The following is a 24,243-nucleotide window of genomic DNA, read 5'->3' on the forward strand; positions in this document are numbered from 1 at the left end:
CAGCTAGATGAGGAGAGTTTCATCTGGGGTCTCAGGAGGTTCACCAAAAGAGACCAAGTGCCCCTTGCAAAGACGGTGTGCCAAATTTGTCCTTATTTTGCTACAAAGCTTGTTCTCCAAAGTTGTACAGTTCCACTGGGCATCCTATATACCCCTAGACCCCATACAAGTTGTTAACCCCTAATAAAACAACGAAAAACAAGCTTGAGGACTGTTTTACTGACTTTGGATGAAAGTGTGGAAAATGTGTGTTGCCTGGCTGTGAAGGGCTTAGGGGGACCCAAAAACGGCCCTCAAGAGGGTGGTGCTACACCAATATAAACTTAATTGAAAAATCTCCTTTCATGATGTGAGTTCTGCCTGCTGACCATCTCTTTCCACAACTTCCTGGATCCCCTGTATGCTTTGCAACTTCTCCTCTGCTGTTTACTTTCAAATCCTAAGGGCTATATATCCAATGGTACAATGCTGCCTGAAAGCAGTGATTCCTGTACTGACTCAGCCTCTCTAAACTCCTCCTCTTAGACCATATGTAGTTCAGAAGGTAAGCTCTGAGAAATGTGTGACACATCAGTGCCTACTCACAGTGCATAATGAATATGTGTCACAGAATCCAAAGAAGCAAATGTGTGAGATCTTCACAAAGTAAGTTTACATACTTCAAGATTGTTCAGATTAATAGGAGTAGGCTATAAATAGATGAAATACAATGCAGAAATGAACACATAATTTCACATTTTGGCCATATTTATGTTTTAACAGAAAGTAAAAGGTTTGAAAATAAGCCACCACTGACCTCTATAGCTGCTTGTACTGTGAAATAATTATTTCTCAAAGATCCTCAAACATCATAACAAAGACTCTAAGGCTAAATTAACAGTATGCCAGTTTGCACAGGAACAGCAGTCCATTCATTTGAATAGGCTGTCTTACCTAGGGAAAATGCACAAAAAATGTCCCTGCAGCTTTTCCAAAATTGCAGCTGTAGGAAAACGTCATGTTACACAGTTGCCAGCACGGGAAAACTTGCAGCAGTTTTCATTGTGTGGGGGTGCCATTACGAATTACAAATTAATGGCATCCCTGCTCATCTGCTAACAGCAGATCATTTTTACTGTGTGTGCGATTTACATGCAGTCCTGCACCCACAGAAGTTTAAACCAAGCCTAAAGTTGGTTTTCAGTGAGTTTCAAACAGGTTTGACAATCCCTGCTGTGTGTTTACATTAGAGGGCTGGCAGGCTGCCAAACTCCTGATCTCCACAGAACGTAAAACGATTTGTTAAAGTTAAATACAATTATAGAAAAGGGCTTATTTTAATGCATGTTTAGAATATGTAAGTATTTAATATGAATAGCCCGGACACAGTTCACTTTAGGGTATTTATGTTAGTCAGATAGTGGCACAATGTTACTACATATTGTTGTTTCTTTATATGGCCAAAGGACCCTCAAAAATCAGCAAAGATTTAAAGATGAATTCCAGGTATGAATATTTTATGCATAGTTGCTACAGATACTTTATACATTGCTCAAAAAAATTAAAGGAACACTTTGAAAACATATCAGATCTCAATGGGGAAAAATATGCTGGATATCTATACTGATATGGACTGGGTAATGTGTTAGGAACGTAAGGATGCCCCATCATTTGATGGAAAGGAAAATTATCAACCTACAGAGGACTGAATTTCCAAAAATCAAAGTGAAAAAATGATACAGCAGGCTAGTCCATTTTGCTGAATTTTCATTGCAGCAACTCAAAATTGTACTCAGTAGTTTGTATGCCCCCACGTGCTTGTATGCATGCGTGACAATGTCCAGGGCATGCCCTTAATGAGATGATGGATGGTGTCCTGGGGTATTTCCTCTCAGATCTGGACCAGGGCATCACTGAGCTCCTGGACAGTCTGAGGTGCAATCTGGCGGCGTTGAATGGACCGAAACATGATATCCAAGAGGTGTTCTATTGGATTTTTGTCAGGCAAGCGTGGGGGCCATTCAATGGTATCAATTCCTTCATCCTCTGGGAACTGCCTGCATACTCTTGTCACATGAGGCCGGGCATTGTCGTGCACCACGAGGAACCCAGGACCCACTGCACCAGCGTAGGGTCTGACAAAGGGTCCAAGGATTTCATCCTGATACCTAATGGCAGTCAGGGTGCCATTGTCTAGCCTGTAGAGGTCTGTGCGTCCCTCCATGGATAGGCCTTCCCAGACCATCACTGACCCACCACCAAAATAGTCATGCTGAATGATGTTAAAGACATGTTCTCCATGTCTTCTCCAGACCCTTTCACGTGCTCAAAGTAAACCTGCTCTCATCTGTGAAAAGCACAGGGTGGACCTGCCAATTCTGATGTTCAATGGCAAATGCAAACTGAGCTCTATGGTGCCGGGAAGTGAGCATAGGTTCCACTAGAGGATGTTGGGCCCTCAGGCCACCCTCATGAAGTCTGTTTCTGATTGTTTGGTCAGAGACATTCACACCAGTGGCCTGCTGGAGGTCATTTTGTAGGGCTCTGACAGTGCTCATCCTGTTCCTCCTTGCACAAAGGAGCAGATACCGGTCTTACTGATAGGTTAAGTACCTTCTACAGCCCTGTCCAGCTCTACTACAGTAGCTGCCTGTCTCCTGGAATCTCCTCTATGCTCTTGAGACTGTGCTGGGAGACACAGCAAACCTTCTGGCAATGGCACATATTGATGTGCCATCCTGGAGGAGTTGGACTGCCTGTGCACACTCTGTAGGGTCCAGGTATTGCCTCATGATACCACTAGGGACACTGTCCTTAGCCAAATTCAAAACTAGTTGAAAACAATCAGAAAAGATGAGTAGGGAAACAAAATGTCAGTGACCTCCACCAGTAAAACGATTCCTGTTTCGGGAGTCGTCTTATTGTTGCCCATCTAGTGCACCTGTTGTTAATTTCATTAACAACAAAGCAGACCAAAACTGATTAACAACCCCCTCTGCTACCTAACTGACCAGATAATTATGCCAGGGGTTTAATTGACTTGATGCTATATTCTGATTAAAAAGTATTCCTTTAATTTTTTTGAGCAGTGTACATTGTTACAAAGATCCTTTTATTGGACAAGGTAGAGATCATGACATCACTACCTCGCCTTTCTACCTCGTCCAATCAAAGAATGCTTTGCAATAATTCAGAGCATGCAAAGCAGTCTCTGAATGGTGCCAGTGCCAAAAAATCAACTTCTTTGTTCAGAATGCAGAAAGGCAGACACTTTGCATGGAACCTGGAAGCAAGTTGAGTTCACCAAAGTAGTGGTGTCTACTTCAGTGATTTCCAGCTTCCAGAGGCATTAGCCAGGTATGGTACATACATAATTACATTGGTCCATGCTTGGAATTATTCTTTAAAACAATTTCGAGTTGTGAGTAGTTTATTTAAATTATATCTAAAGCCAATATTTCTTTTTTTTAAGAGTTGGGGAAGGTTAGGCTACGTTCACACTAGTGTTGTGTGCAGGCAGCAGAGAGAGATTTTATCCAAATCTGAAAAAAAACCCCATAGAAACATAGACAAGTTATGGGAGAAAAAGAAAGAGTGGTCCTTCAAATCTGCTCCTTTTTTTGTTTTGTTTTTTGGGTTTTTTTTGTTGACTTTTTTGTCTGAGCATAGATCTATGCTGCAAAAAAAAGGCGCACCAGCCTAGTGCATTATCCCCGTGGATTTATTGATAGAAAAAGCTAAAAACATACTCACAAATATAAATGGTATATGGCAGGTGAAACCAACATTCATGGCACAACGGATGTAAAGACCCGAAAGGACCCAACGCCAACAGAAGCGCCACCCAGGATCCAAGATAACTGACGCATTTTGAGGACACCCCCTTTTCATCAGAGCTAACCAGGCAGGATCCAGTTCCCACACATATATACACATACCTAACCCAAAAGATCATGTGAACCTTAGGGTCCGCCCCATCTAAGGGGCAGGTGTGTGCAGACCAGGTGAAAGAACAAAAGGCAACCGCCAGACATGCACCAATATGTGGTGAGAAAATGTCTACCATAATAGTAATGATGACAATACTAGATTAGTTAGAGTACTCACAATAGCATGCGGAGGGTCCCATTTCAATTGTTATTGTTTCAGGTCTCTCCAGTGTGGGGAACCACATAGGGGGATAATGCACTAAGCTGGTGCGCCTTTCTTTCTTTTTTTGATTCTTTGCAGTTTTGCTGGACTCCCCCAGTCATAGGGGGGCAGCAAGGCCTCAACATCCCTGATTTTTTGGGTTCATAGGGGATCCTATCAAGTGACCCTGGTTAATCACACTCATGTGCAGGAGGAATTCTTTCATTTTGTAAATAGATCTATGTTTGTCCCAAGCATGTTTGAAGTTATTTACTGTTGACTGTCTCACTACCTCTACTGGACGTTTATTCCAAGCATCAACTACTCTTTTAGTAAAATAATACTTTCTGAGATTAGTTTTGAACTAAAACCAAAAAAAGCTTTGCCTTTAGTTATATTCTATATTTCTATTAAGATTAAAAGTATAGGAAACAATAAAAGCTGTAAAAATTACCACTAATAGTTTAATAATTTTGACTGTTCCCAGTAATTTTACGCATCAGAAGTAGAACTTCTGTTTTTAAAAATTGTTTCAGAAAAGAAATATTCCAAGTAGCAGAAGCGATAACTGTATTCAACTTAGAAAAGTAAAACAACTATTTGAAATTTGAGAAAACTTTAAGATACTAAACCCACATACAGAACGAGAACTAATTAGCTGCTTCAATCAAACCAACCAGTATCTAATGAGCCAAATAGCCAGTGATCCTTCTATACAGTAGAGATGTTGTCAAAATGAAGTTCTCCCGTAGTGTCTCTCTACAGTTTTAAAATAAGATTTTTTTCTGGTTCACAGAAGAAATTGCAAAAGATTCTAAAATAAAAAAAAAGAGAGCAAAATACAGCGTTCATATTAATCCATTACCTCTAGATTTGACATTTTGTCTTTTATGGCTTGTACCAAATAATAATCATAATAGGCACTGCAAAAATATATTTCACCGTTTATTATGAGACTGATGGAAACAATTTATCAGCATGCATGCATTTGTCTTCACTGATATACAATATATTACATCATTTTGTTGCAATATGACCTTCATAAATATATCACAAAGAAAAACTCCAAAAAATATAAAACTTCAGATGTTAAAGAAGTGTAAGATATAACTTAAAGAGAGGGCTAGCAGCACTCCATCCTTGAGTTAGTCATCACAGCTTCCAATCTTTTCTTGACACAGTGACAGTAATGTATTTTGATTGGATAATATGTTCTGTTAACTATTTAACAATCTCCCCTTACACTTCACTGCATGGATTACTCCACCAATCCGTCAACATCTGCCATGGAGGTCCATATCTTGATTACCAGGTGTGCTTAGCCTAAATACAAGTTTGGATGGAACCTTAGCTGCTTGAGCACTTAGATCAGTGGTCTCCAAACTGTGGCCTGGAGGTCAGATGTGGCCCTTTGCCTGCTTCTATCTCGGAGCACTACTCCTCCCAATGATGCCAGTGATGGGGCACCATTCCACCCAATGACACCAACAATGAGGCACTGTTCCTCCTAATGACACCAACAGTGTGGCACTTTTCCTCCCATTAAAACCAATGATGGGGTATTGCTTACTCCCACTGATGGCAGAGCATTCCCTACTCCCGCCAGCCACAGTCTGACCTCCCTAAAGCACGAAGGACAAAATACTGACCCTTTGTTTAGAAAGTGTGGAGACCCCTGGCTTAGATGAATGCCCAGACATTTACCTGTTCAGCAGAAGCCAAATGTTATGTACAATAGTGGTATTACTGCTGCTATTATATATGACAGGTTCTCTCTGTCAGCGGTTGTTAAGGATGTCAGGAGACACAGGCACCACTGAGTCCTTTACAATCAGTGTGGTCACTCACAGCAGGGCTCGACAAATCCCAGGCACCAAGTCACCATGGTGACTAGAAATTGCATCCTGGCACCCAAGTTCACACACTGCCTCCCACTGATTTCAATGCAAAATCACGTCCCACTGACTTCAATGCAAAATTGCAACACATTGACTTTAATGCAAAATCATGTCTCATTGACTTCAATGCTAATTCGCATCCCATTGTCTTCAATGCAAAACCATGTCCCATTGACTTCAATGCAAAATCATATTCCATTGACTTCAATGCAAATTCGCATTCCATTGACTTCAATGCAAAACCGCGTCCCATTGACTTCAATGCAAAATCACATTCTATTGACTTCAGTGCAAAAACGCCTCCCATTGACTTCAATGCAAAAACACCTCCATTCACTTCAAAAACTCCTGTCAATAGCAATCCTATGTGAGCACTTATCCCCGCATGCCACTCTACTTCATCACTTGAGAGTCTAGAACACACTGGTACAAACTGCACTGGACCCTGGCACTCAAAACACAATGCATGTGGATTGCATCTGTGTGAACCATTAGGAACACATAATATCTAGCGTGTCATGCAAATCTGTGAGTTTGAATATGCATCCAAAATCGCATATGTGTAAATCAGGGTGGATCCATTCACAAGTGGGTGTTTTAGGATTGCAGCAGAATGATCCCTGTGATCGCAAAACGCAGGTTCAGGTGCCATCATTTTTAATGGTGCCTAAAACATGAAGCTGTTTTGATGTGATTGTCTCGCTATAAATTGCATCGCGTGAAGTTTGTCACCCAAAACTTGCCTCGCTGACAATCCATGCCACGCTAAGAAAAAACTGACTCCTAACGTTTTTAGCTGGCTCCTAGATTCAAAGCAAATTTGTCAAGCCCTGAATTACAGGACCAGAAATCCCTGGCCATGGAAGGAAAGGGGCAGAGTGATGATGACATCACTTAAAAAAATATGGCCATGTCCATAAATCAAATATTGCCATGACCATAAATCAAATATGGCCATGTCCATAAATCAAATATGGCCATGACCATAAATCAAATATGGCCATGTCCATAAATCAAATATGGCCATATCCATAAATCAAGTATGGCCATTTCCATAAATCAAATATTGCCATGACCATAAATCAAATATGGCCATGTCCATAAATCAAATATGGCCATGTCCATAAATCAAATATGGCCATGTCCATAAATCAAATATGGCGATGTCCATAAATCAAATATGGCCATGTCCATAAATCAAATATGGCCATGTCCATAAATCAAATATGGCCATGACCATAAATCAAATATGGCCATGTCCATAAATCAAATATGGCCATGTCCATAAATCAAATATGGCCATGTCCATAAATCAAATATTGCCATGATCATAAATCAAATATGGCCATGTCCATAAATCAAATATTGCCATGATCATAAATCAAATATGGCCATGTCCATAAATCAAATATTGCCATGACCATAAATCAAATATTGCCATGTCCATAAATCAAATATTGCCATGACCAAATCTGGTCGCTGATGTCACTACATCCCCAACTCCTTGTATATAAACTTAATGGCAGGTCTGGAGAGCTATCATGTTAGGTGTGAGGGGATGGGTTGGCATATCGATCGGGTATCATGCAACGTTAATCAAAACTGATAATGGATTTACAATGCTGGGGTTTTTTTTAAACTAAAGGACTTGTTTGAGGGGGGTGCAGATGTCCTTATCATGCACCCTTATCATGAAGGGGGCTTCCAGGTTCTGATAAGTCTTCTTGCACCCCCACACCCACCAGACTAGGGTTGCAGGTATGTGGCCCATGTCCTTATCAACAGGGGGCCCCACCCATGTTGAGGGTATGTGGTCTAATATGGTTCAGGAAGTAGGAAAGTAGCATGGCTGATTCCCCCCCACCCCCCATCTTTTCTTGGCCTACCAGACTGCATGCTCAGATTAAGGGTCTAGTATAAACTTGGGGGTGAAGTTCTTCTTAAAATCCATACCAGATCTAAAAGGTCTGGTATGGATTTATGGGGGAACACATGTAATTTTTTTTTTAACAGGTATAGCAAAAGTGATAGACAGAAAAAATATGTTAATTCACTTTTCCCTGCAAGCTTCTTTGATTTTGTAAATAATGCAATGATGACCCCTCCCCCCCTCCAAAATACATATCAGACTTTCATCCTCTTTGGGTGTGGTATTGTATTTTTTTTACAGACTAAAGGAAGCCTGTAGGGAAATATGAATTAATCGAACTTTCACCCCCTTCCTGCCCAAGCTAATATTCTGCTTTCAGTGCTGTCACACTTTGAATGACAATTACGTAGTCATGCAACACTGTACCCATATTAAATTCCTATGGAGGAGCCGACTAAATTTACCTAGCAGCCTACCAAACTAGGAGGGTGCTACATCTATACCCAAGAACAAAAATGTAAGCTATTGCAGTTTACCAATCCTTGGGATGTGGTGGCTGATTTAGGTTTGCATGTTATGCATTTTTATCCAGCAGGCCCACCTGAAAAGACATCTCACAGGAAAAGCCAAGTCTTCTTGAAAGTCCTTTAATCAGAGTATAGATCTGCGTTTGTCCCAAACATGTTGGAAACCACTTGGGCCCCATTTACTCAATGGCGTTGGGCCCCATTTACTCAATGGCATTGGGCCCCATTTACTCAAATGCAGGCAATTCTGCCTGTGATTTCAAAATGCTTTGCTAAAATAACAAATCGCACAACAGCATGTTCAGGTGCCATTCATTTGAATGGCACCTAAAAAAAATGTGGTACGGTTCTGGCGCGATTGTCACACGATAAATCGCTCTGCAATTGTGGCAAACCGCATCGTGTGAAGCATGTTGGTAAAAAGAAGCTCCTGAACTTGTTTTGGGCGATATGCTTCGTGTGATGCAGTTTGCCGCAATTGCAGAGTGATTTATCGTGTGACAATTGCGCCAGAACCACACCACGTTTTTACGTGCCATTAAAATGAATGAACATGCTGTGTGATTTGTCATTTTAGCATAGCATTTTGAAAACACGGGCAGAATCTTGGCAATTCTGCACACAATTCAAATCGCCATAGTGTGAATGGGGCCTTACTGTTGACTCAATACCAGACCATTTACTCTGCTGCTGCAGAGCAGACAGAGAGCTGCTCGCTCTCCTCAATGGGTGGTCAGATTAAAATGGACCTCCTGTCCATTTTCATCCAACCCAATCCAAAGGATGGAAGGGGAATTGGATCCCCATCCATCCCTTCTTGGTGGATCAGATCAGATGTCGGAGGGTGTAAATGGACACATGTCTGTTTACACCCACCACTCCATAGAGAAGAATGGAGGTTCTGATCTGGTCAGCCTAAAAAATGGGCAGGCCGACCCGATTTGAATGTCAGTGTGAAAGGACCCTTAGGGCGTTCCGTTTTTCCCATCAGTTCAGTCAAGTTTTTTCCAAGAAAAAACGGATCAGTTCACATCAGTTTTTCATCAGTTCATATCAGATTTCATCCATTTACTCCCGTTTTTCATCGGTTTACATCCATTTTTTACTATCTTTACCAATGCAAAAATGGACCATATGTCCGTTTACATCAGTTTTTCATCCATTCTGGGTTTTTTATAGAAGAAAAATAGGGCGTTCTTCTGTTAAAAAAACAGAGGATTTACCCCCCTTCCTGACCAGGCCATTTTTTGCGATATGGCGCTGTGTTACTTTCGCTGACAATTGAGTGGTCATGCAAAGCTGCACCAAGATTAAATTTACGCCCTTTTTTCCCACAAATAGAGCTTTCTTTTGTTGGTATTTGATTGCCTCTGCATTTTTTATTTTTTGCATTATAAAAGAAAAAAAAAGACCTACAATTTTGAGAAAAAACAATATTTTTGACTTTTTGCTATTAAACATGTCCAGTAACAACATTTTAAAAATCAAATTTCGTCATAAATTTAGGCCAAAATGTATTCTGCTACATGTCTTTGCTAAAAAAAAATACCAATACGTGTAAATTAATTGGTTTATGTGAAAGTTATAGTGTTTACAAATGGCGGTATATATTCTGGGATTTTTTCTTTTCTACTAGTAATGGCGGTGATCAGCAACTTATAGCAGGACTGCGGGACTGTGGCAGGCATTCTGACACTGGGGGGGTAACTGACTGGGTGTCAACAGAAATTCTGAAAAGCCCTCTGCACACTGGTATATACCCTTTCAAGCAGACTCTGCAATAAATAGGGATATTTGGTTCGCATACATTGCAATACATGTTTAAGCTGGCCAACTACGTCAAAGTAAACCCTCTATGGCCAGTCCTACTCTGCCCTGCCTATGCAAATGCTAATGTGGACACAATGCCAATATGGGGTAAAAGACAAAGTGGGTGACTTGGTGTCACTGACATCCCCAGTGACACCAATACAGTGATCAGTGCTAATAAAAAGCACTGACACTGTACTAATGGCACTGGGCAGGAAGGGGTTAACATGTGGGGTGATCAAAGAAGGGTTAACTGTGTGCTGTTTTACTAGGGGCTGTATCTGTGTGCTTCACTGTAAGAACACTGCTTTGCATGGCTGTGATGTGCACAGCCATGCGAAGCAGTGTGCAGGAGCTGACAGGAGAGAGAACTGTTTTGTTTACAAAAAAATCACCGGATCAAGGTACCCGGTGATTGACAGCCTCATGTGTGACCCCTACCCAGAACAGTGGCTAAATGGTTAGCACTTCCACTTGGCATTACTGGGGTCATTAGTTCAAATCCCAACCACGGCACCACCTGCCTGGAGTTTGCATGTTCTCCTTGTGCCTGTATGGGTTTCCTCTGGGCACTCCAGTTTCCTCCCACACTCCAAAGACATGCTGGTAGGTGAATTGATTCCTGTTCAAATTGGCCCTAGTATGTGTATGTATGAATGTGAGTTAGGGACCTTAGATTATATGCCCCTTGAGGGTTAGGGACTGGTATGAATGTACAATATATATGTAAAGCGCTGCGTAAATTGACAGCACTATGTAAGTACCTGAAATAAATAAATGCATACCCAGAAATGAAAATTACATATATATATATACGTGATTTTGCGCATCTGTGCCACCCTGTAGCAGTACTTCTGCTATAGGGCAGACGGGAAGCAGATAACAGATGTAAACAAATGATCATCCGTTTACATCTGCTAGTCCATAGAAATATATGGGTGTTCATTTTTCGTCCGTAAACGGACAGATGAAAAATGGACGTACAGCATGCCCGTGTGAAAGGGGCTTTATAGATGCAACTTGTCCCAGCTGTAATCAGAGACAATAAAATAAATAAGGTATTGCGCTCACAACACTTCCATCTGTGCATATACACAAAGAAATGTGTATTATTGAACACTAATGACCATATTTGTAAATCTTATGGAATCATTTAAATGAACAATATGCAATGAACAATATACATGAAACCGTGAAGAAATAATCTAATAAATGAAAATAAAAAATATATATGAATCTGTGTAGTAATAATATCCCACAGTAACAGTGACTTTGTGCTGAAGAATCTTCAATATTATCAAATAAAACAATATATATGATTCTGTATAATAATAATGTCCCACACAAACAGTGAATTTGTGCTGATGAATCTTCAATATATATAAAAAAGGTGACTGCTTGTGCCTCCTCCCTTAAGTGAAGATATGCGCTCACCTCATGAATAGCCTGCAATTAGGCTATTAACGCTTGCGGTTCACCTCCTTTGGAACCTACTAGTTTTAGAAACTCCTGTGTGAAAGATATCCATAGACTGCGACATGTGATGTAAAAAAAGATCTCCTCTCATGGGGTGTCACTCCAGTATCTTCCTGACTCCTTGCGATTCTCCATAAGTAAGAAAAAATCTTGACATGGTGCTTTATCGTTTAAAAGTTTTAATTGTGCTGACAGGTAGCACTCACATAAATTCGTATAGTGGCAGTACAAATATATTGCAAACCACCGCTGGCTGCTGGAGCTGTGTTCTCGTGGTCCGATTGTCGGACTGGCTTCCTCCGAGTGACGTGCACTGTCCCACCCCTACGCGTTACGCCACTGGTCACGTGGCTTCATCAGGGGGATTTGATTGGCCAGTCACTCGTAAATTGCCGGCTTATAAAGCCCGGCTCCACCATTTTGTTGACTATCACATGGGGGCAGCCATTTTCCTATAGATGTATGCCTAGTGATTTGTGAATCTAACAGCACTATAGTCATCCCGGAGGAGTGCATGACAACACTACTCCGCAGTCAGCTCGGGTATTATAAATGCATCTCTTAATGGAATATCCCTTAACATACATTAATATCTTAATGGAATAAACAAGTGTCAACAAATTAATAAAACAAATATATGTCCAGTTACAGAAAATATATATAAATCCATATTACAAAAAATATATTAATTTATAAAATATAAATAAAAAATATATATAATAAAATAAAAAATTTTTAATATTTAATCAAAAATATAAAGTAAAAAATAAACTATTTTTAAATGAAAAATTACAAAATATGTTTAAAAATGCACCGGTCCACATGACAGCACACGTGCATGTGAAGAAAGCATGAACAGCAATAGGGGGGGAGAGAGGCATCAACTCTGAGGGAACAGAATGAGCCCCATCACACCTAACAGCACCGCCATGCGTGTTCACACCCACATATGCTACACAAATGGACCTGGAGCACAGACACTAATCTATGTATCACTAATAAAACATGATAAATCAAAATCTTTGTTTAATCCTCCTGGTACTAAGCTACCCAACTCGTAAATCCAGAATGATTCTTTTTTACTAATTTCACGTATTAAATTATCCCCTCTCCAGTGTGAAAAATGTTTAGTGATACCCCAAAATTCAACTTTATTTGCATCTTGATTGTGATGAGTTTTAAAGTGTACTGATAGGTGATGGTATTTGAATCCTATCTCTATATTGTGTACGTGTTCTTGCATGCGTTCTTTCAAACTTCTTTTTGTTCGACCTATATATAGATAGTTACAGGGGCATTTTAAGGCATACACTACTCCTGTGCTATCACAGGAGATGAATTGTTCTATTTTGTATTGTTTACCATTTCTTGGATTTATGAAGAACTCTCTATGTCTTGGATTTGCATGTGTTTTCCTACAACTGTAGCAACGGCCACATTTATAAAATCCAGTTCCAGTAAAGAAATTTAATGTGGTTTTCAAAGTTTGGGGGGGTTCTAACACATTTTTGACTATACGGTCACGGATATTAGGTGCTCTTTTATAAACATACTTAGGTAGCTCTTTAACTACATCCTTCAAAGTTTTATCAAGTTGAAGTATGTTCCAATGTTTATTAATGATTTTCTGGACATCCCTGTATTGTCTACTGTATGGTAATATTATGGATAATTCTTGTTCTCTGGTTTTGGATTTCTTATTATCCTCTAACAATGTGGTTCTATCTTCAAGTTCTATTTTACCTCTTTCCTCCAATACCATTTCTTTCTTATAACCCTTATCTACAAACCTTTGAACCAGTATTTGGCTTTGTATTCTGTAATCATCAATATTAGTGCAGTTCCGTCGTAACCTATAAAATTGACCCCTTGGTACATTTTTGATGTTGCTGTCTCTGATTTGTAATCAGAGACAAGCAACAGCAAGAGGAATGCAGAGGGAAGAGGGACACAGACTTCGTATTCCTTTTGTCATTGCTTGTCTTGGGAAAATGTTCATACGTTATAACAATTATACTGATAGATCTTCTTTAAATTATCATTAATGTGCTTACTAATGAAAGCTCTATATTTAGCCCTCTTATTTAGTTTAATTGCATCTAAAATCCACTCATCTCTAATACCCAGCAATACAACATACAAGCACAAGAACCATGATTCTCCTTTAAGTTGGCAACCGATGTCAAGTGTAGGTTCTTCGGCATGCTCACTGCCTCTAATGCGTATTTTGTGTGTATTTTGTAACTGCAGAAAACTTTACAGTCCGTTTTCCAAAAGTAGCCTTGCCAATCACAGCATGCATGTCTAGTGTATAATTAAAAACTTGTGTGCAAGGACTCCCTGAGTGGGATGCAGTGGAGAAGCTTTAACAAAGGATAGCAATTAATTTATTCTGGATAACAGGCAGAGCTGGCAGAGCACTGATTGGCATTTTAATATCTCATCATTTGTAGACTTGACAAGACCTCATTAGGAGCTGTTAGGAAAATTACAGGTCAGAACAGCTAAAATCTGATCAGTCAGCATGTCACATTGAATGCAAAAACTGCTGTAGGCTCATTCACAGCTTGTCGGTATGTTTGTGAAAATGAAGATGCCAGTTTCCTGATACATTCAAAACATTTGCACCTTTTTTCCAAATGTGATATTGTAAAACTAATTATGTTCTTCTTTTTTACACTGTACTCTGATTTGATTCCATATTCAAGAGAGATACACTTAAAGTGGTATTAATCCCCAAACCAAGAATGTAATATATTCCATCTTACCAATCGTTAGATGTGGTGGCTCCATCATTTTTCTATCTTTAGAACCCCTTCAAACCGGCTGCGACTTGTCATGCAATTTTGGCTTGTCGCATCCTATTGTCCGCAATTAAAGCAGTCATATCACTGCGATTCCGACTTGGTCGGAGCTGCGCCTATTTCTAAAGTAGAGCATGCACTACTTTAGGTGTGACTTGCATAGTAATCTGCAGGGGACTGACAACTCCTGGGGCCCCCGGGCAATAGGGGATCATGGGGCCCCTGTGTCCTTGCCCAAACTCAAAAAAGCCTATGCAAAATGGACCAGGGGCATCTCATGAGGCCCCATACTGACCCTGGCCCTCGGGCAGTGCCTGAGTTTCCAAATGGTCAGTCCGCCCCTGGTCATCTGTGTCTTGGAAGCCGCAGATGTCTTGCAAGTCCACACCTCAAGTCGGAATACCATCTAACTTTGAAATTGTGCGAAGTCACATGATTTCAATGTCAGATCGGTGTGTCCGGGGTGTTAGCGTTTTTTCCCCTCTGTATTCCCCTGGTAATCTGGCCAGTAACACTCCTCCTACATTAGTGAGACACAACTCTTGAGGAATAAGTACAGAAGGCACAGTGTGCAGCAGCAGTCAGTCTGGGGGAAGGGTAGAGTTAAATGTATTAGCAGATAAGAATACACTAACAAATTGCAGCAGCACAGTGGCTAAATGGTTAGCACTTCCACCTGGCAGTACTAGCGTCGTTAGTTCAAATCCACAGCACCACCTGCCTGGAGTTTGTATGTTCTCCCTGTGCCTGCGTGGGTTTCCTCCAGGTACTCCAGCTTCCTCCCACACTCTAAAAGACATGCTGGTAGGCAGGGGCGTATCTATCGCGAGGCAAACAAGGCATCTGCCTTGGGCAGCACTTTTCAGGGGGGCAGCACCGCCCCCAGGCAGAAGGGACCAGTGCTGTCGCTGCAAAGGGCTGTGCTTGGCCCGGTGGGGAGTATTCGTGTGTGTGCTCAGCGGTGAGGAGACAGAGAACCTGTCAGCTATGGAGCCGGCTGGAGAGGGGGTCAGGCGGCACATAGAGGACCGTGCATTTCTCTCTATGCTCTATGTGCCGCCAGTCACCTCCCCTATCCATCTCCTGCATATGGTCAGCTCCTGTATGCTACCCCACGGCCGCCCCCCCCCCCCTTCAGCACTGCAGGGGATCTGTCAGCATATGCAGTTCCCCCCTCCCCTCACACAGATGGGAGAGGAGAGAGAAAGCTGTCCCTGCTCCTCCCACCCTCTCCTCCTGTGTCTGCCCCACCCAGACTTCCAGCCAGCCTTGTATATTCTTTCCCCCTTCCCCCCCCCCCCATCTCTCTCTCTCTCCCTCTCCCCTCTCTCCCCCTCTCTCCCCCCTCTCTCTCTCCACCACCTCTACCCCTCCTCTCTCTCTCCCCCTCTCCCTCTCGCTTCATCCCTCTCCCTTTCTTCCACCCCCTCCCTCTCCCCTCTCTCTCTTCCCCCTCTCTCTCTTCCCCCCTCTCCTTCTCTCTCTCCCTCTTCCCCCCTCTCTCGCCCCCCTCTCCCCTCTATCTCTACCCCTCCCTCTCCCTCTTTCCCCGCTTTCTCCCTCCCTATCTCTCCCCCTCTCTCCCCCCTCTATCTTTCTCTCTCTCTCCTCTCTCTCTTCTCTCTCTCCCTTCCTCCTCTCTCTCTCCCTCCTCTCCCACCCCCCCTCTCTCTCCCCCCTCTCTCTTCTCTCTCCCCCCTCTCTCTTCTCCTCTCTCTTCTATCTCCTCTCTCCCCCCTCTTTCACCCCCCTCTCTATCTCCCTCCTCTCTTCTCTCTCCCCCCCTCTCTCCCTCTCTTTCCTCCCCCCTCTCTCTATCTCCCTCCTCTCTTCTCCTCCCCTCCCTCTCTCTTTCTCTCTCTCTCTTTCTCCCCCCCCTCCTCTCTCTCCTCTCTCGCTCTCTTCCCCTCTCCCTCCCCCCTCTCTCCCTCTTCTCCCCCCTCTCCTCTCTCCCCCCTCTCTCTTCCCCCCTCTCTCCCCCCTCTCTCCCTCTTCTCCCCCCTCTCCTCTCCCCCCCTCTCTCTTCCCCCCTCTCTCCCCCCTCTCCCCCCTCTCTCTCCCTCTCCCCCTCCCTCCCCCTCCCTCTCTTCCCCCCTCTCTCTCCTTCTCTCTCTCCCTCTTCCACCCCTCTCTCTCCCCCTCTCTCGCCCCCTCTCTCCCCCTCTCTCGCCCCCTCCTTACCCCCCTCTCTTTCCCACCTCTCTCCTCCCTCTCTCTCTCCCTCTCTCTCTCTCTCTTCCTCCCTCCCTCCCCTTTCTCTCCTCTCTCCCTCCCTCTCTCTTCTCTCTCCCTCTCTCCTCTCTCTCTCTGATTGGTGTCAGTGGGAGGAATAGTGCCCCATCATTGGTGTCAGTAGGAGGACGTGCCCCATCATTAGTGACAGTGTGGGAGGAATAGTGCCCCATCATTGGTGTCAGTGTGGGAGGAATAGTGCCCCATCACTGGTGTCAGTGTGGGAGGAATAGTGCCCCATCATTGGTGTCAGTGTGGGAGGAATAGTGCCCCATCACTGATGTCAGTGTGGAAGTAATAGTACCCCATAATTGGTGTCAGTGGGAGGAATACTGCCCCATCATTGGTGTCAGTGTGGGAGGAATAGTGCCCCATCATTGGTGTCAGTGTGGGAGGAATAGTGCCCCATAACTGGTGTCAGTGTGGAAGTAATAGTACCCCATCCATGGTGTCAGTGGGAGGAATAGTGCCCCATTATTGATGTCAGTGGGAGGAATAACGGCCATTGGTGCCAATGGGAGGAGCTCTAACAGGAAGAGGCGGAGCCTAAATAGGAAGGGGTGGGTTTACAGATGAAGGGGTGGATCTTAAACAGGAAGGGGTGGGAACAATTTAGATGCGGGGGGGGGGGCGATTTTAGTCTTGCCTAGGGCAGCACAAAACCAAAATACACCACTGCTGGTAGGTTAATTGGATCCTGTCTAAATTGGCCCTAGTATGTGTATGTATGAATGTGAGTTAGAAAACTTAGATTGTACGCCCCTTGAGGGTTAGGGACTGATGTGAATGTACAATATATATGTAAAGCGCTGCATAAAATTGACAGCACTATATAAGTACCTGAAATAAATAAATTGAAGTCAAACCGCAGAAAACACTTCATAATCAGTGACAATGGTGGGATAATGGTGTTTAAATGAATGAATAAAAGCTGATCATTTTAATAGCCCAAGCCAGTGTTAAATGGTATGTCTCATCCATGTAAACTGATACATTCTGTTGGACAGCTTGAGCTTCTGAAAAACAGACTTGCTGGCTGAATCTCCAGATAAAACTAGAAGAAGGGCAGCACAGTGGCTAAATGGTTAGCACTTCTGCCTGGCAGCACTAGGGTCGTTGGTTCAAATCCCAGCCATGGCACCACCTGCCTGGAGTTTGCATGTTCTCCCTGTGCCTGCATGGGTTTCCTCCGGGTACTCTAGTTTCCTCCCACACTCCAAAGACATGCTGGTAGGTTAATTGAATCCTGTCTAAATTGGCCCTAGTATGTGTATGAATGTAAGTTAGGGACCTTAGATTGTACACCCCTTGAGGGTTAGGGAATGATGTGAATGTACAATATATATGTAAAGTAATTAGAGATGAGCGAATCGAAGTATCCGAAGTGGAATTCGAGTCGAATATCGGAAAAATTTCGATTCGTGCCGAATCCGAAAAATAGCCTAATTCGGACGCGCGAATCGAAATTTTTCAGAAAATGGCAGCTGACATGTGCGGCGACAGAGCGGGGATGTCTGGGAAGGCGCGCAGACAAGGCGCGCTGACCCATAATGCATTCCTCAACTACATGTGATCGCATCAGCCAATCAGCAGCCAGCCAGCCAGCACTGTGTAATGGTCGAGCTATAAATAGCGGCCATTTTGGAATTCTTCATTTGCCTGCAGTTATTGAACAGAGGCAGACCGCTCTGTACTAGGGACAGGGACAGAGTTAGGGCCACAGAAACGATAATTGGGGACAGAGAAAAGTTACTTAGGGACAGAGAACCATTACTCAGGGACACAGACTTGTTAATGAGGGCCACAGAATCGTTATTTAGGGAAAAAGAAACGCTAGTTAGGGCCACAGAACTCAGGGACAGACATACTCATACTCAGGGACAGACAGAATTGTTACTCAGTGCCAGAGAATTGTTACTTAGGGCCACAGAAACGTTATTTTTTACTCAGGGACAGACAGAATTGTTACTGAGTGCCAGAGAATTGTTACTCAGGGACAGACAGAATTGTTACTGAGTGCCAGAGAATTGTTACTTAGGGCCACAGAAACTTTAATTAGGGCCACAGAATTTTTACTCAGGGACAGACAGAATTGTTACTGAGTGCCAGAGAATTGTTACTCAGGGACAGACAGAATTGTTACTGAGTGCCAGAGAATTGTTACTTAGGGCCACAGAAACTTTACTTAGGGCCACAGAATTTTTACTCAGGGACAGACAGAATTGTTACTGAGTGCCAGAGAATTGTTACTCAGGGACAGACAGAATTGTTACTGAGTGCCAGAGAATTGTTACTCAGGGACAGACAGAATTGTTACTGAGTGCCAGAGAATTGTTACTCAGGGCCACAGAAACTTTACTTAGGGCCACAGAATTTTTACTCAGGGACAGACAGAATTGTTACGGAGTGCCAGAGAATTGTTACTCAGGGCCACAGAAACTTTAATTAGGGCCACAGAATTTTTACTCAGGGACAGACAGAATTGTTACTGAGTGCCAGAGAATTGTTACTCAGGGATACATAATCGTTGAATTAAAGAGTATGTCAGACAACATGCAGAGGAGTGGCAGAGGAGGCAATTTTTTAGGAGCGAGCAGACGTGGCAGCAGAGGAAGGGGTCGAGGCAGCACTATTCGCAGCCAGAGGCCAGTGCTCCCGGTGTCATCCAGCGGTCGTGTCTCCACCGACAACCCTGCCGTCATTGATTGGTTGGCTCGGTCGTCTTCCTCTTCCCAGGTCACCTCTGACACCTACAGCCAACGGTCGGTGGGTACGTCAGACACAACCGTTAGTTGGCATGGCCCGGGAGCAAGCCCACTGAAATCACATGTCCTCTACCTGCCCCTGTCCTTTGCTGTTCCCTCACCAAGCGAAGTATCGCATGCTGTGGGCTCAGCCCCACTGTACAGTGAGGAAGAGCTAACAGAGGGCGGTCAGGAACGGGGGGAGACATCGGCCTTTTCAGCAGCCAGGCGAAGAAGTACTGGCGAGGAGAGTGACATAGGGTGCTGGCAGATTACGGACCTCCCATAGCTGCTGCCAGGCCCCTAATCTTCCATGGGCCCCTATATACCGCCTCCTCATGCTGCTGCCAAGTCCAGAGTCTCTCATGGGTCCCTGTACAGCCTCCCATTGCTGTTGTCTCCATCGCCACACTCTGCCATGTGCCACATTCAGGTCTCTTCACACTGCTTGTGTTTTCAATTTTTTGACATAGGGTGCTGGCAGATTACGGGCCTCCCATAGCTGCTGCCAGGCCCCTAATCTGCCATGGGCCCCTATATACCGCCTCCTCATGCTGCTGCCAAGTCCAGAGTCTCTCATGGGTCCCTGTACAGCCTCCCATTGCTGCTGTCTCCATCGCCACACTCTGCCATGTGCCACTTTCAGGTCTCCTCACACACTGCTGTTGTGTTGAATTTTTTGACATAGGGTGCTGGCAAATTACGGGCCTCCCATAGCTGCTGCCAGGCCCCTAATCTGCCATGGGCCCCTATATACCGCCTCCTCATGCTGCTGCCAAGTCCAGAGTCTCTCATGGGTCCCTGTACGGCCTCCCATTGCTGCTGTTTCCATCGCCACACTCTGCCATGTGCCACATTCAGGTCTCTTCACACTGCTGGTGTGTTGAATTTTTTGACATAGGGTGCTGGCAGATTACGGGCCTCCCATAGCTGCTGCCAGGCCCCTAATCTGCCATGGGCCCCTATATACCGCCTCCTCATGCTGCTGCCAAGTCCAGAGTCTCTCATGGGTCCCTGTACGGCCTCCCATTGCTGCTGTCTCCATCGCCACACTCTGCCATGTGCCACATTCAGGTCTCTTCACACTGCTTGTGTTTTCAATTTTTTGACATAGGGTGCTGGCAGATTACGGGCCTCCCATAGCTGCTGCCAGGCCCCTAATCTGCCATGGGCCCCTATATACCGCCTCCTCCTGCTGCTGCCAAGTCCAGAGTCTCTCATGGGTCCCTGTACGGCCTCCCATTGCTGCTGTCTCCATCGCCACACTCTGCCATGTGCCACTTTCAGGTCTCCTCACACACTGCTGGTGTGTTGAATTTTTTGACATAGGGTGCTGGCAGATTACGGGCCTCCTATAGCTGCTGCCAGGCCCCTAATCTGCCATGGGCCCCTATATACCGCCTCCTCATGCTGCTGCCAAGTCCAGAGTCTCTCATGGGTCCCTGTACGGCCTCCCATTGCTGCTGTCTCCATCGCCACACTCTGCCATGTGCCACTTTCAGGTCTCCTCACACACTGCTGTTGTGTTGAATTTTTTGACATAGGGTGCTGGCAGATTACGGGCCTCCCATTGCTGCTGCCAGGCACGTAATCTGCCATGGGCCCCCGTACCGACTCCTCATGCTGTGACGTTGCAACAAGGTGGAATTCAACCCTACATATGTTAGACCGCCTTTACGAACAGCGAAAGGCCATCACAGATTTCCTGATGTTAAAAGCGGATAAAGGTACTCCCTGTGTAACTTAGATGTCAGCCATTGGCAGCTCATGCGTGACACCTGCCGCTTGCTCAGGCCCTTTGAGGAGGCCACGCTATTCGTGAGTCGGCAGGACTATGGGATGAACGACGTCATTCCTCTGTTGCACGTCCTGGAACAAATGCTGTTAACAATGGCTGGTCAGGGTGCAGTAGACGTGGCGCACAGATCTCAACGCCACATGACCCCTGTGGGGGCAGGACAGGAAGAAGAGGAGGAGGTAGAGGAGGACATTGGTGCTCAGGAATTATTGAGTGAAATGGGTGGTTTTTCCACTCAGCGGACAGGAGTGGAGGAGCAGGAGCATCTGGTAGAGGAGGAGGAGGAGGAGACAGAGGACCCAGACGCACCGTGGCAGTATGCTGTGGAGATGGAGGCAGGGAGTCCCTCGCATTCCTTGGCACAAATGGCCCATAGCATGCTCGCTTGCTTGCGTAGCGACAGCCGAATAATAACCATCAGACAGAGGGATGACTTTTGGCTGTCCACCTTGTTGGACCCTCGCTACCGGTCCAAAATGGTGGCCTTTTTCACACCTGCTGAGAGGGAGGCCAAAATTACGTACTATAAAAACCACCTATGTAGTCAGTTGGTCTCTGCCTTTGTGCGCCAACGTCCATCCTCAGACACTGTGGGCCCTGTGCGCTCGCGTTCCGCTGCCATGGCAGCAGGGGAGGGGTGGGGTGGTAGGAGCAGTGGCAGCTCCACCAGCAGCGGCTGCCTCAGTCTGCAGTCGATGATGAGTAGCTTTCTTCACCAGCGCAGTGAGGAAACTACTAACCAGCCGCAGCAGCAGCAGCAGCATCAGGTGGACCTGGAGCAGGAGCTCAAACAACAGGCTTGGGCCTACTTGGACAGCACCCTGCCAACCGAGGTAGACAATCCCCTTGACTACTGGGCAACGAAACTTGACCTTTGGCCCCAACTAGCTGAATTTGCCCTTGAAAGGCTGTCATGCCCGGCCAGTAGCGTGGCATCGGAGCGCGTGTTTAGTGCGGCAGGAGGTATTGCAACTCCGCGGAGGACACGACTGTCCACCCAAAGTGTGGAGAGACTCACGTTTGTGAAAATGAATCAGGCGTGGATTAGTCTGGATTTCAAACCACCAGTTCCTGACACAACTGACTAAATCCGCCATGAATCATGCCTCAAACATGTGCCACTTTCAGGTCTCCTCACACACTGCTGGTGTGTAGAATTTTTTGACATAGGGTGCTGGCAGATTACGGGCCCCCTATAGCTGCTGCCAGGCCCCTAATCTGCCATGGGCCCCTATATACCGCCTCCTCATGCTGCTGCCAGTTCCAGAGTCTCTCATGGGTCCCTGTACGGCCTCCCATTGCTGCTGTCTCCATCGCCACACTCTGCCATGTGCCACTTTCAGGTCTCCTCACACACTGCTGGTGTGTTGAATTTTTTGACATAGGGTGCTGGCAGATTACGGGCCTCCTATAGCTGCTGCCAGGCCCCTAATCTGCCATGGGCCCCTATATACCGCCTCCTCATGCTGCTGCCAAGTCCAGAGTCTCTCATGGGTCCCTATACGGCCTCCCATTGCTGCTGTCTCCATCGCCACACTCTGCCATGTGCCACTTTCAGGTCTCCTCACACACTGCTGTTGTGTTGAATTTTTTGACATAGGGTGCTGGCAGATTACGGGCCTCCCATAGCTGCTGCCAGGCCCCTAATCTGCCATGGGCCCCTATATACCGCCTCCTCATGCTGCTGCCAAGTCCAGAGTCTCTCATGGGTCCCTGTACAGCCTCCCATTGCTGCTGTCTCCATCGCCACACTCTGCCATGTGCCACATTCAGGTCTCTTCACACTGCTTGTGTTTTCAATTTTTTGACATAGGGTGCTGGCAGATTACGGGCCTCCCATAGCTGCTGCCAGGCCCCTAATCTGCCATGGGCCCCTATATACCGCCTCCTCATGCTGCTGCCAAGTCCAGAGTCTCTCATGGGTCCCTGTACGGCCTCCCATTGCTGCTGTCTCCATCGCCACACTCTGCCATGTGCCACTTTCAGGTCTCCTCACACACTGCTGTTGTGTTGAATTTTTTGACATAGGGTGCTGGCAGATTACGGTCCTCCCATAGCTGCTGCCAGGCCCCTAATCTGCCATGGGCCCCTATATACCGCCTCCTCATGCTGCTGCCAAGTCCAGAGTCTCTCATGGGTCCCTGTACGGCCTCCCATTGCTGCTGTCTCCATCGCCACACTCTGCCATGTGCCACTTTCAGGTCTCCTCACACACTGCTGGTGTGTTGAATTTTTTGACATAGGGTGCTGGCAGATTACGGGCCTCCCATAGCTGCTGCCAGGCCCCTAATCTGCCATGGGCCCCTATATACCGCCTCCTCATGCTGCTGCCAAGTCCAGAGTCTCTCATGGGTCCCTGTACGGCCTCCCATTGCTGCTGTCTCCATCGCCACACTCTGCCATGTGCCACATTCAGGTCTCTTCACACTGCTTGTGTTTTCAATTTTTTGACATAGGGTGCTGGCAGATTACGGGCCTCCCATAGCTGCTGCCAGGCCCCTAATCTGCCATGGGCCCCTATATACCGCCTCCTCATGCTGCTGCCAAGTCCAGAGTCTCTCATGGGTCCCTGTACGGCCTCCCATTGCTGCTGTCTCCATCGCCACACTCTGCCATGTGCCACTTTCAGGTCTCCTCACACACTGCTGGTGTGTTGAATTTTTTGACATAGGGTGCTGGCAGATTACGGGCCCCCTATAGCTGCTGCCAGGCCCCTAATCTGCCATGGGCCCCTATATACCGCCTCCTCATGCTGCTGCCAGTTCCAGAGTCTCTCATGGGTCCCTGTACGGCCTCCCATTGCTGCTGTCTCCATCGCCACACTCTGCCATGTTCCACTTTCAGGTCTCCTCACACACTGCTGGTGTGTTGAATTTTTTGACATAGGGTGCTGGCAGATTACGGGCCTCCTATAGCTGCTGCCAGGCCCCTAATCTGCCATGGGCCCCTATATACCGCCTCCTCATGCTGCTGCC

The sequence above is a fragment of the Staurois parvus genome, unplaced genomic scaffold (genome assembly GCF_062004578.1).
Source record: "Staurois parvus isolate SC_StPar_1 unplaced genomic scaffold, SC_StPar_1.0 ptg000420l, whole genome shotgun sequence".
Classification (NCBI taxonomy): Eukaryota; Metazoa; Chordata; class Amphibia; order Anura; family Ranidae; genus Staurois; species Staurois parvus.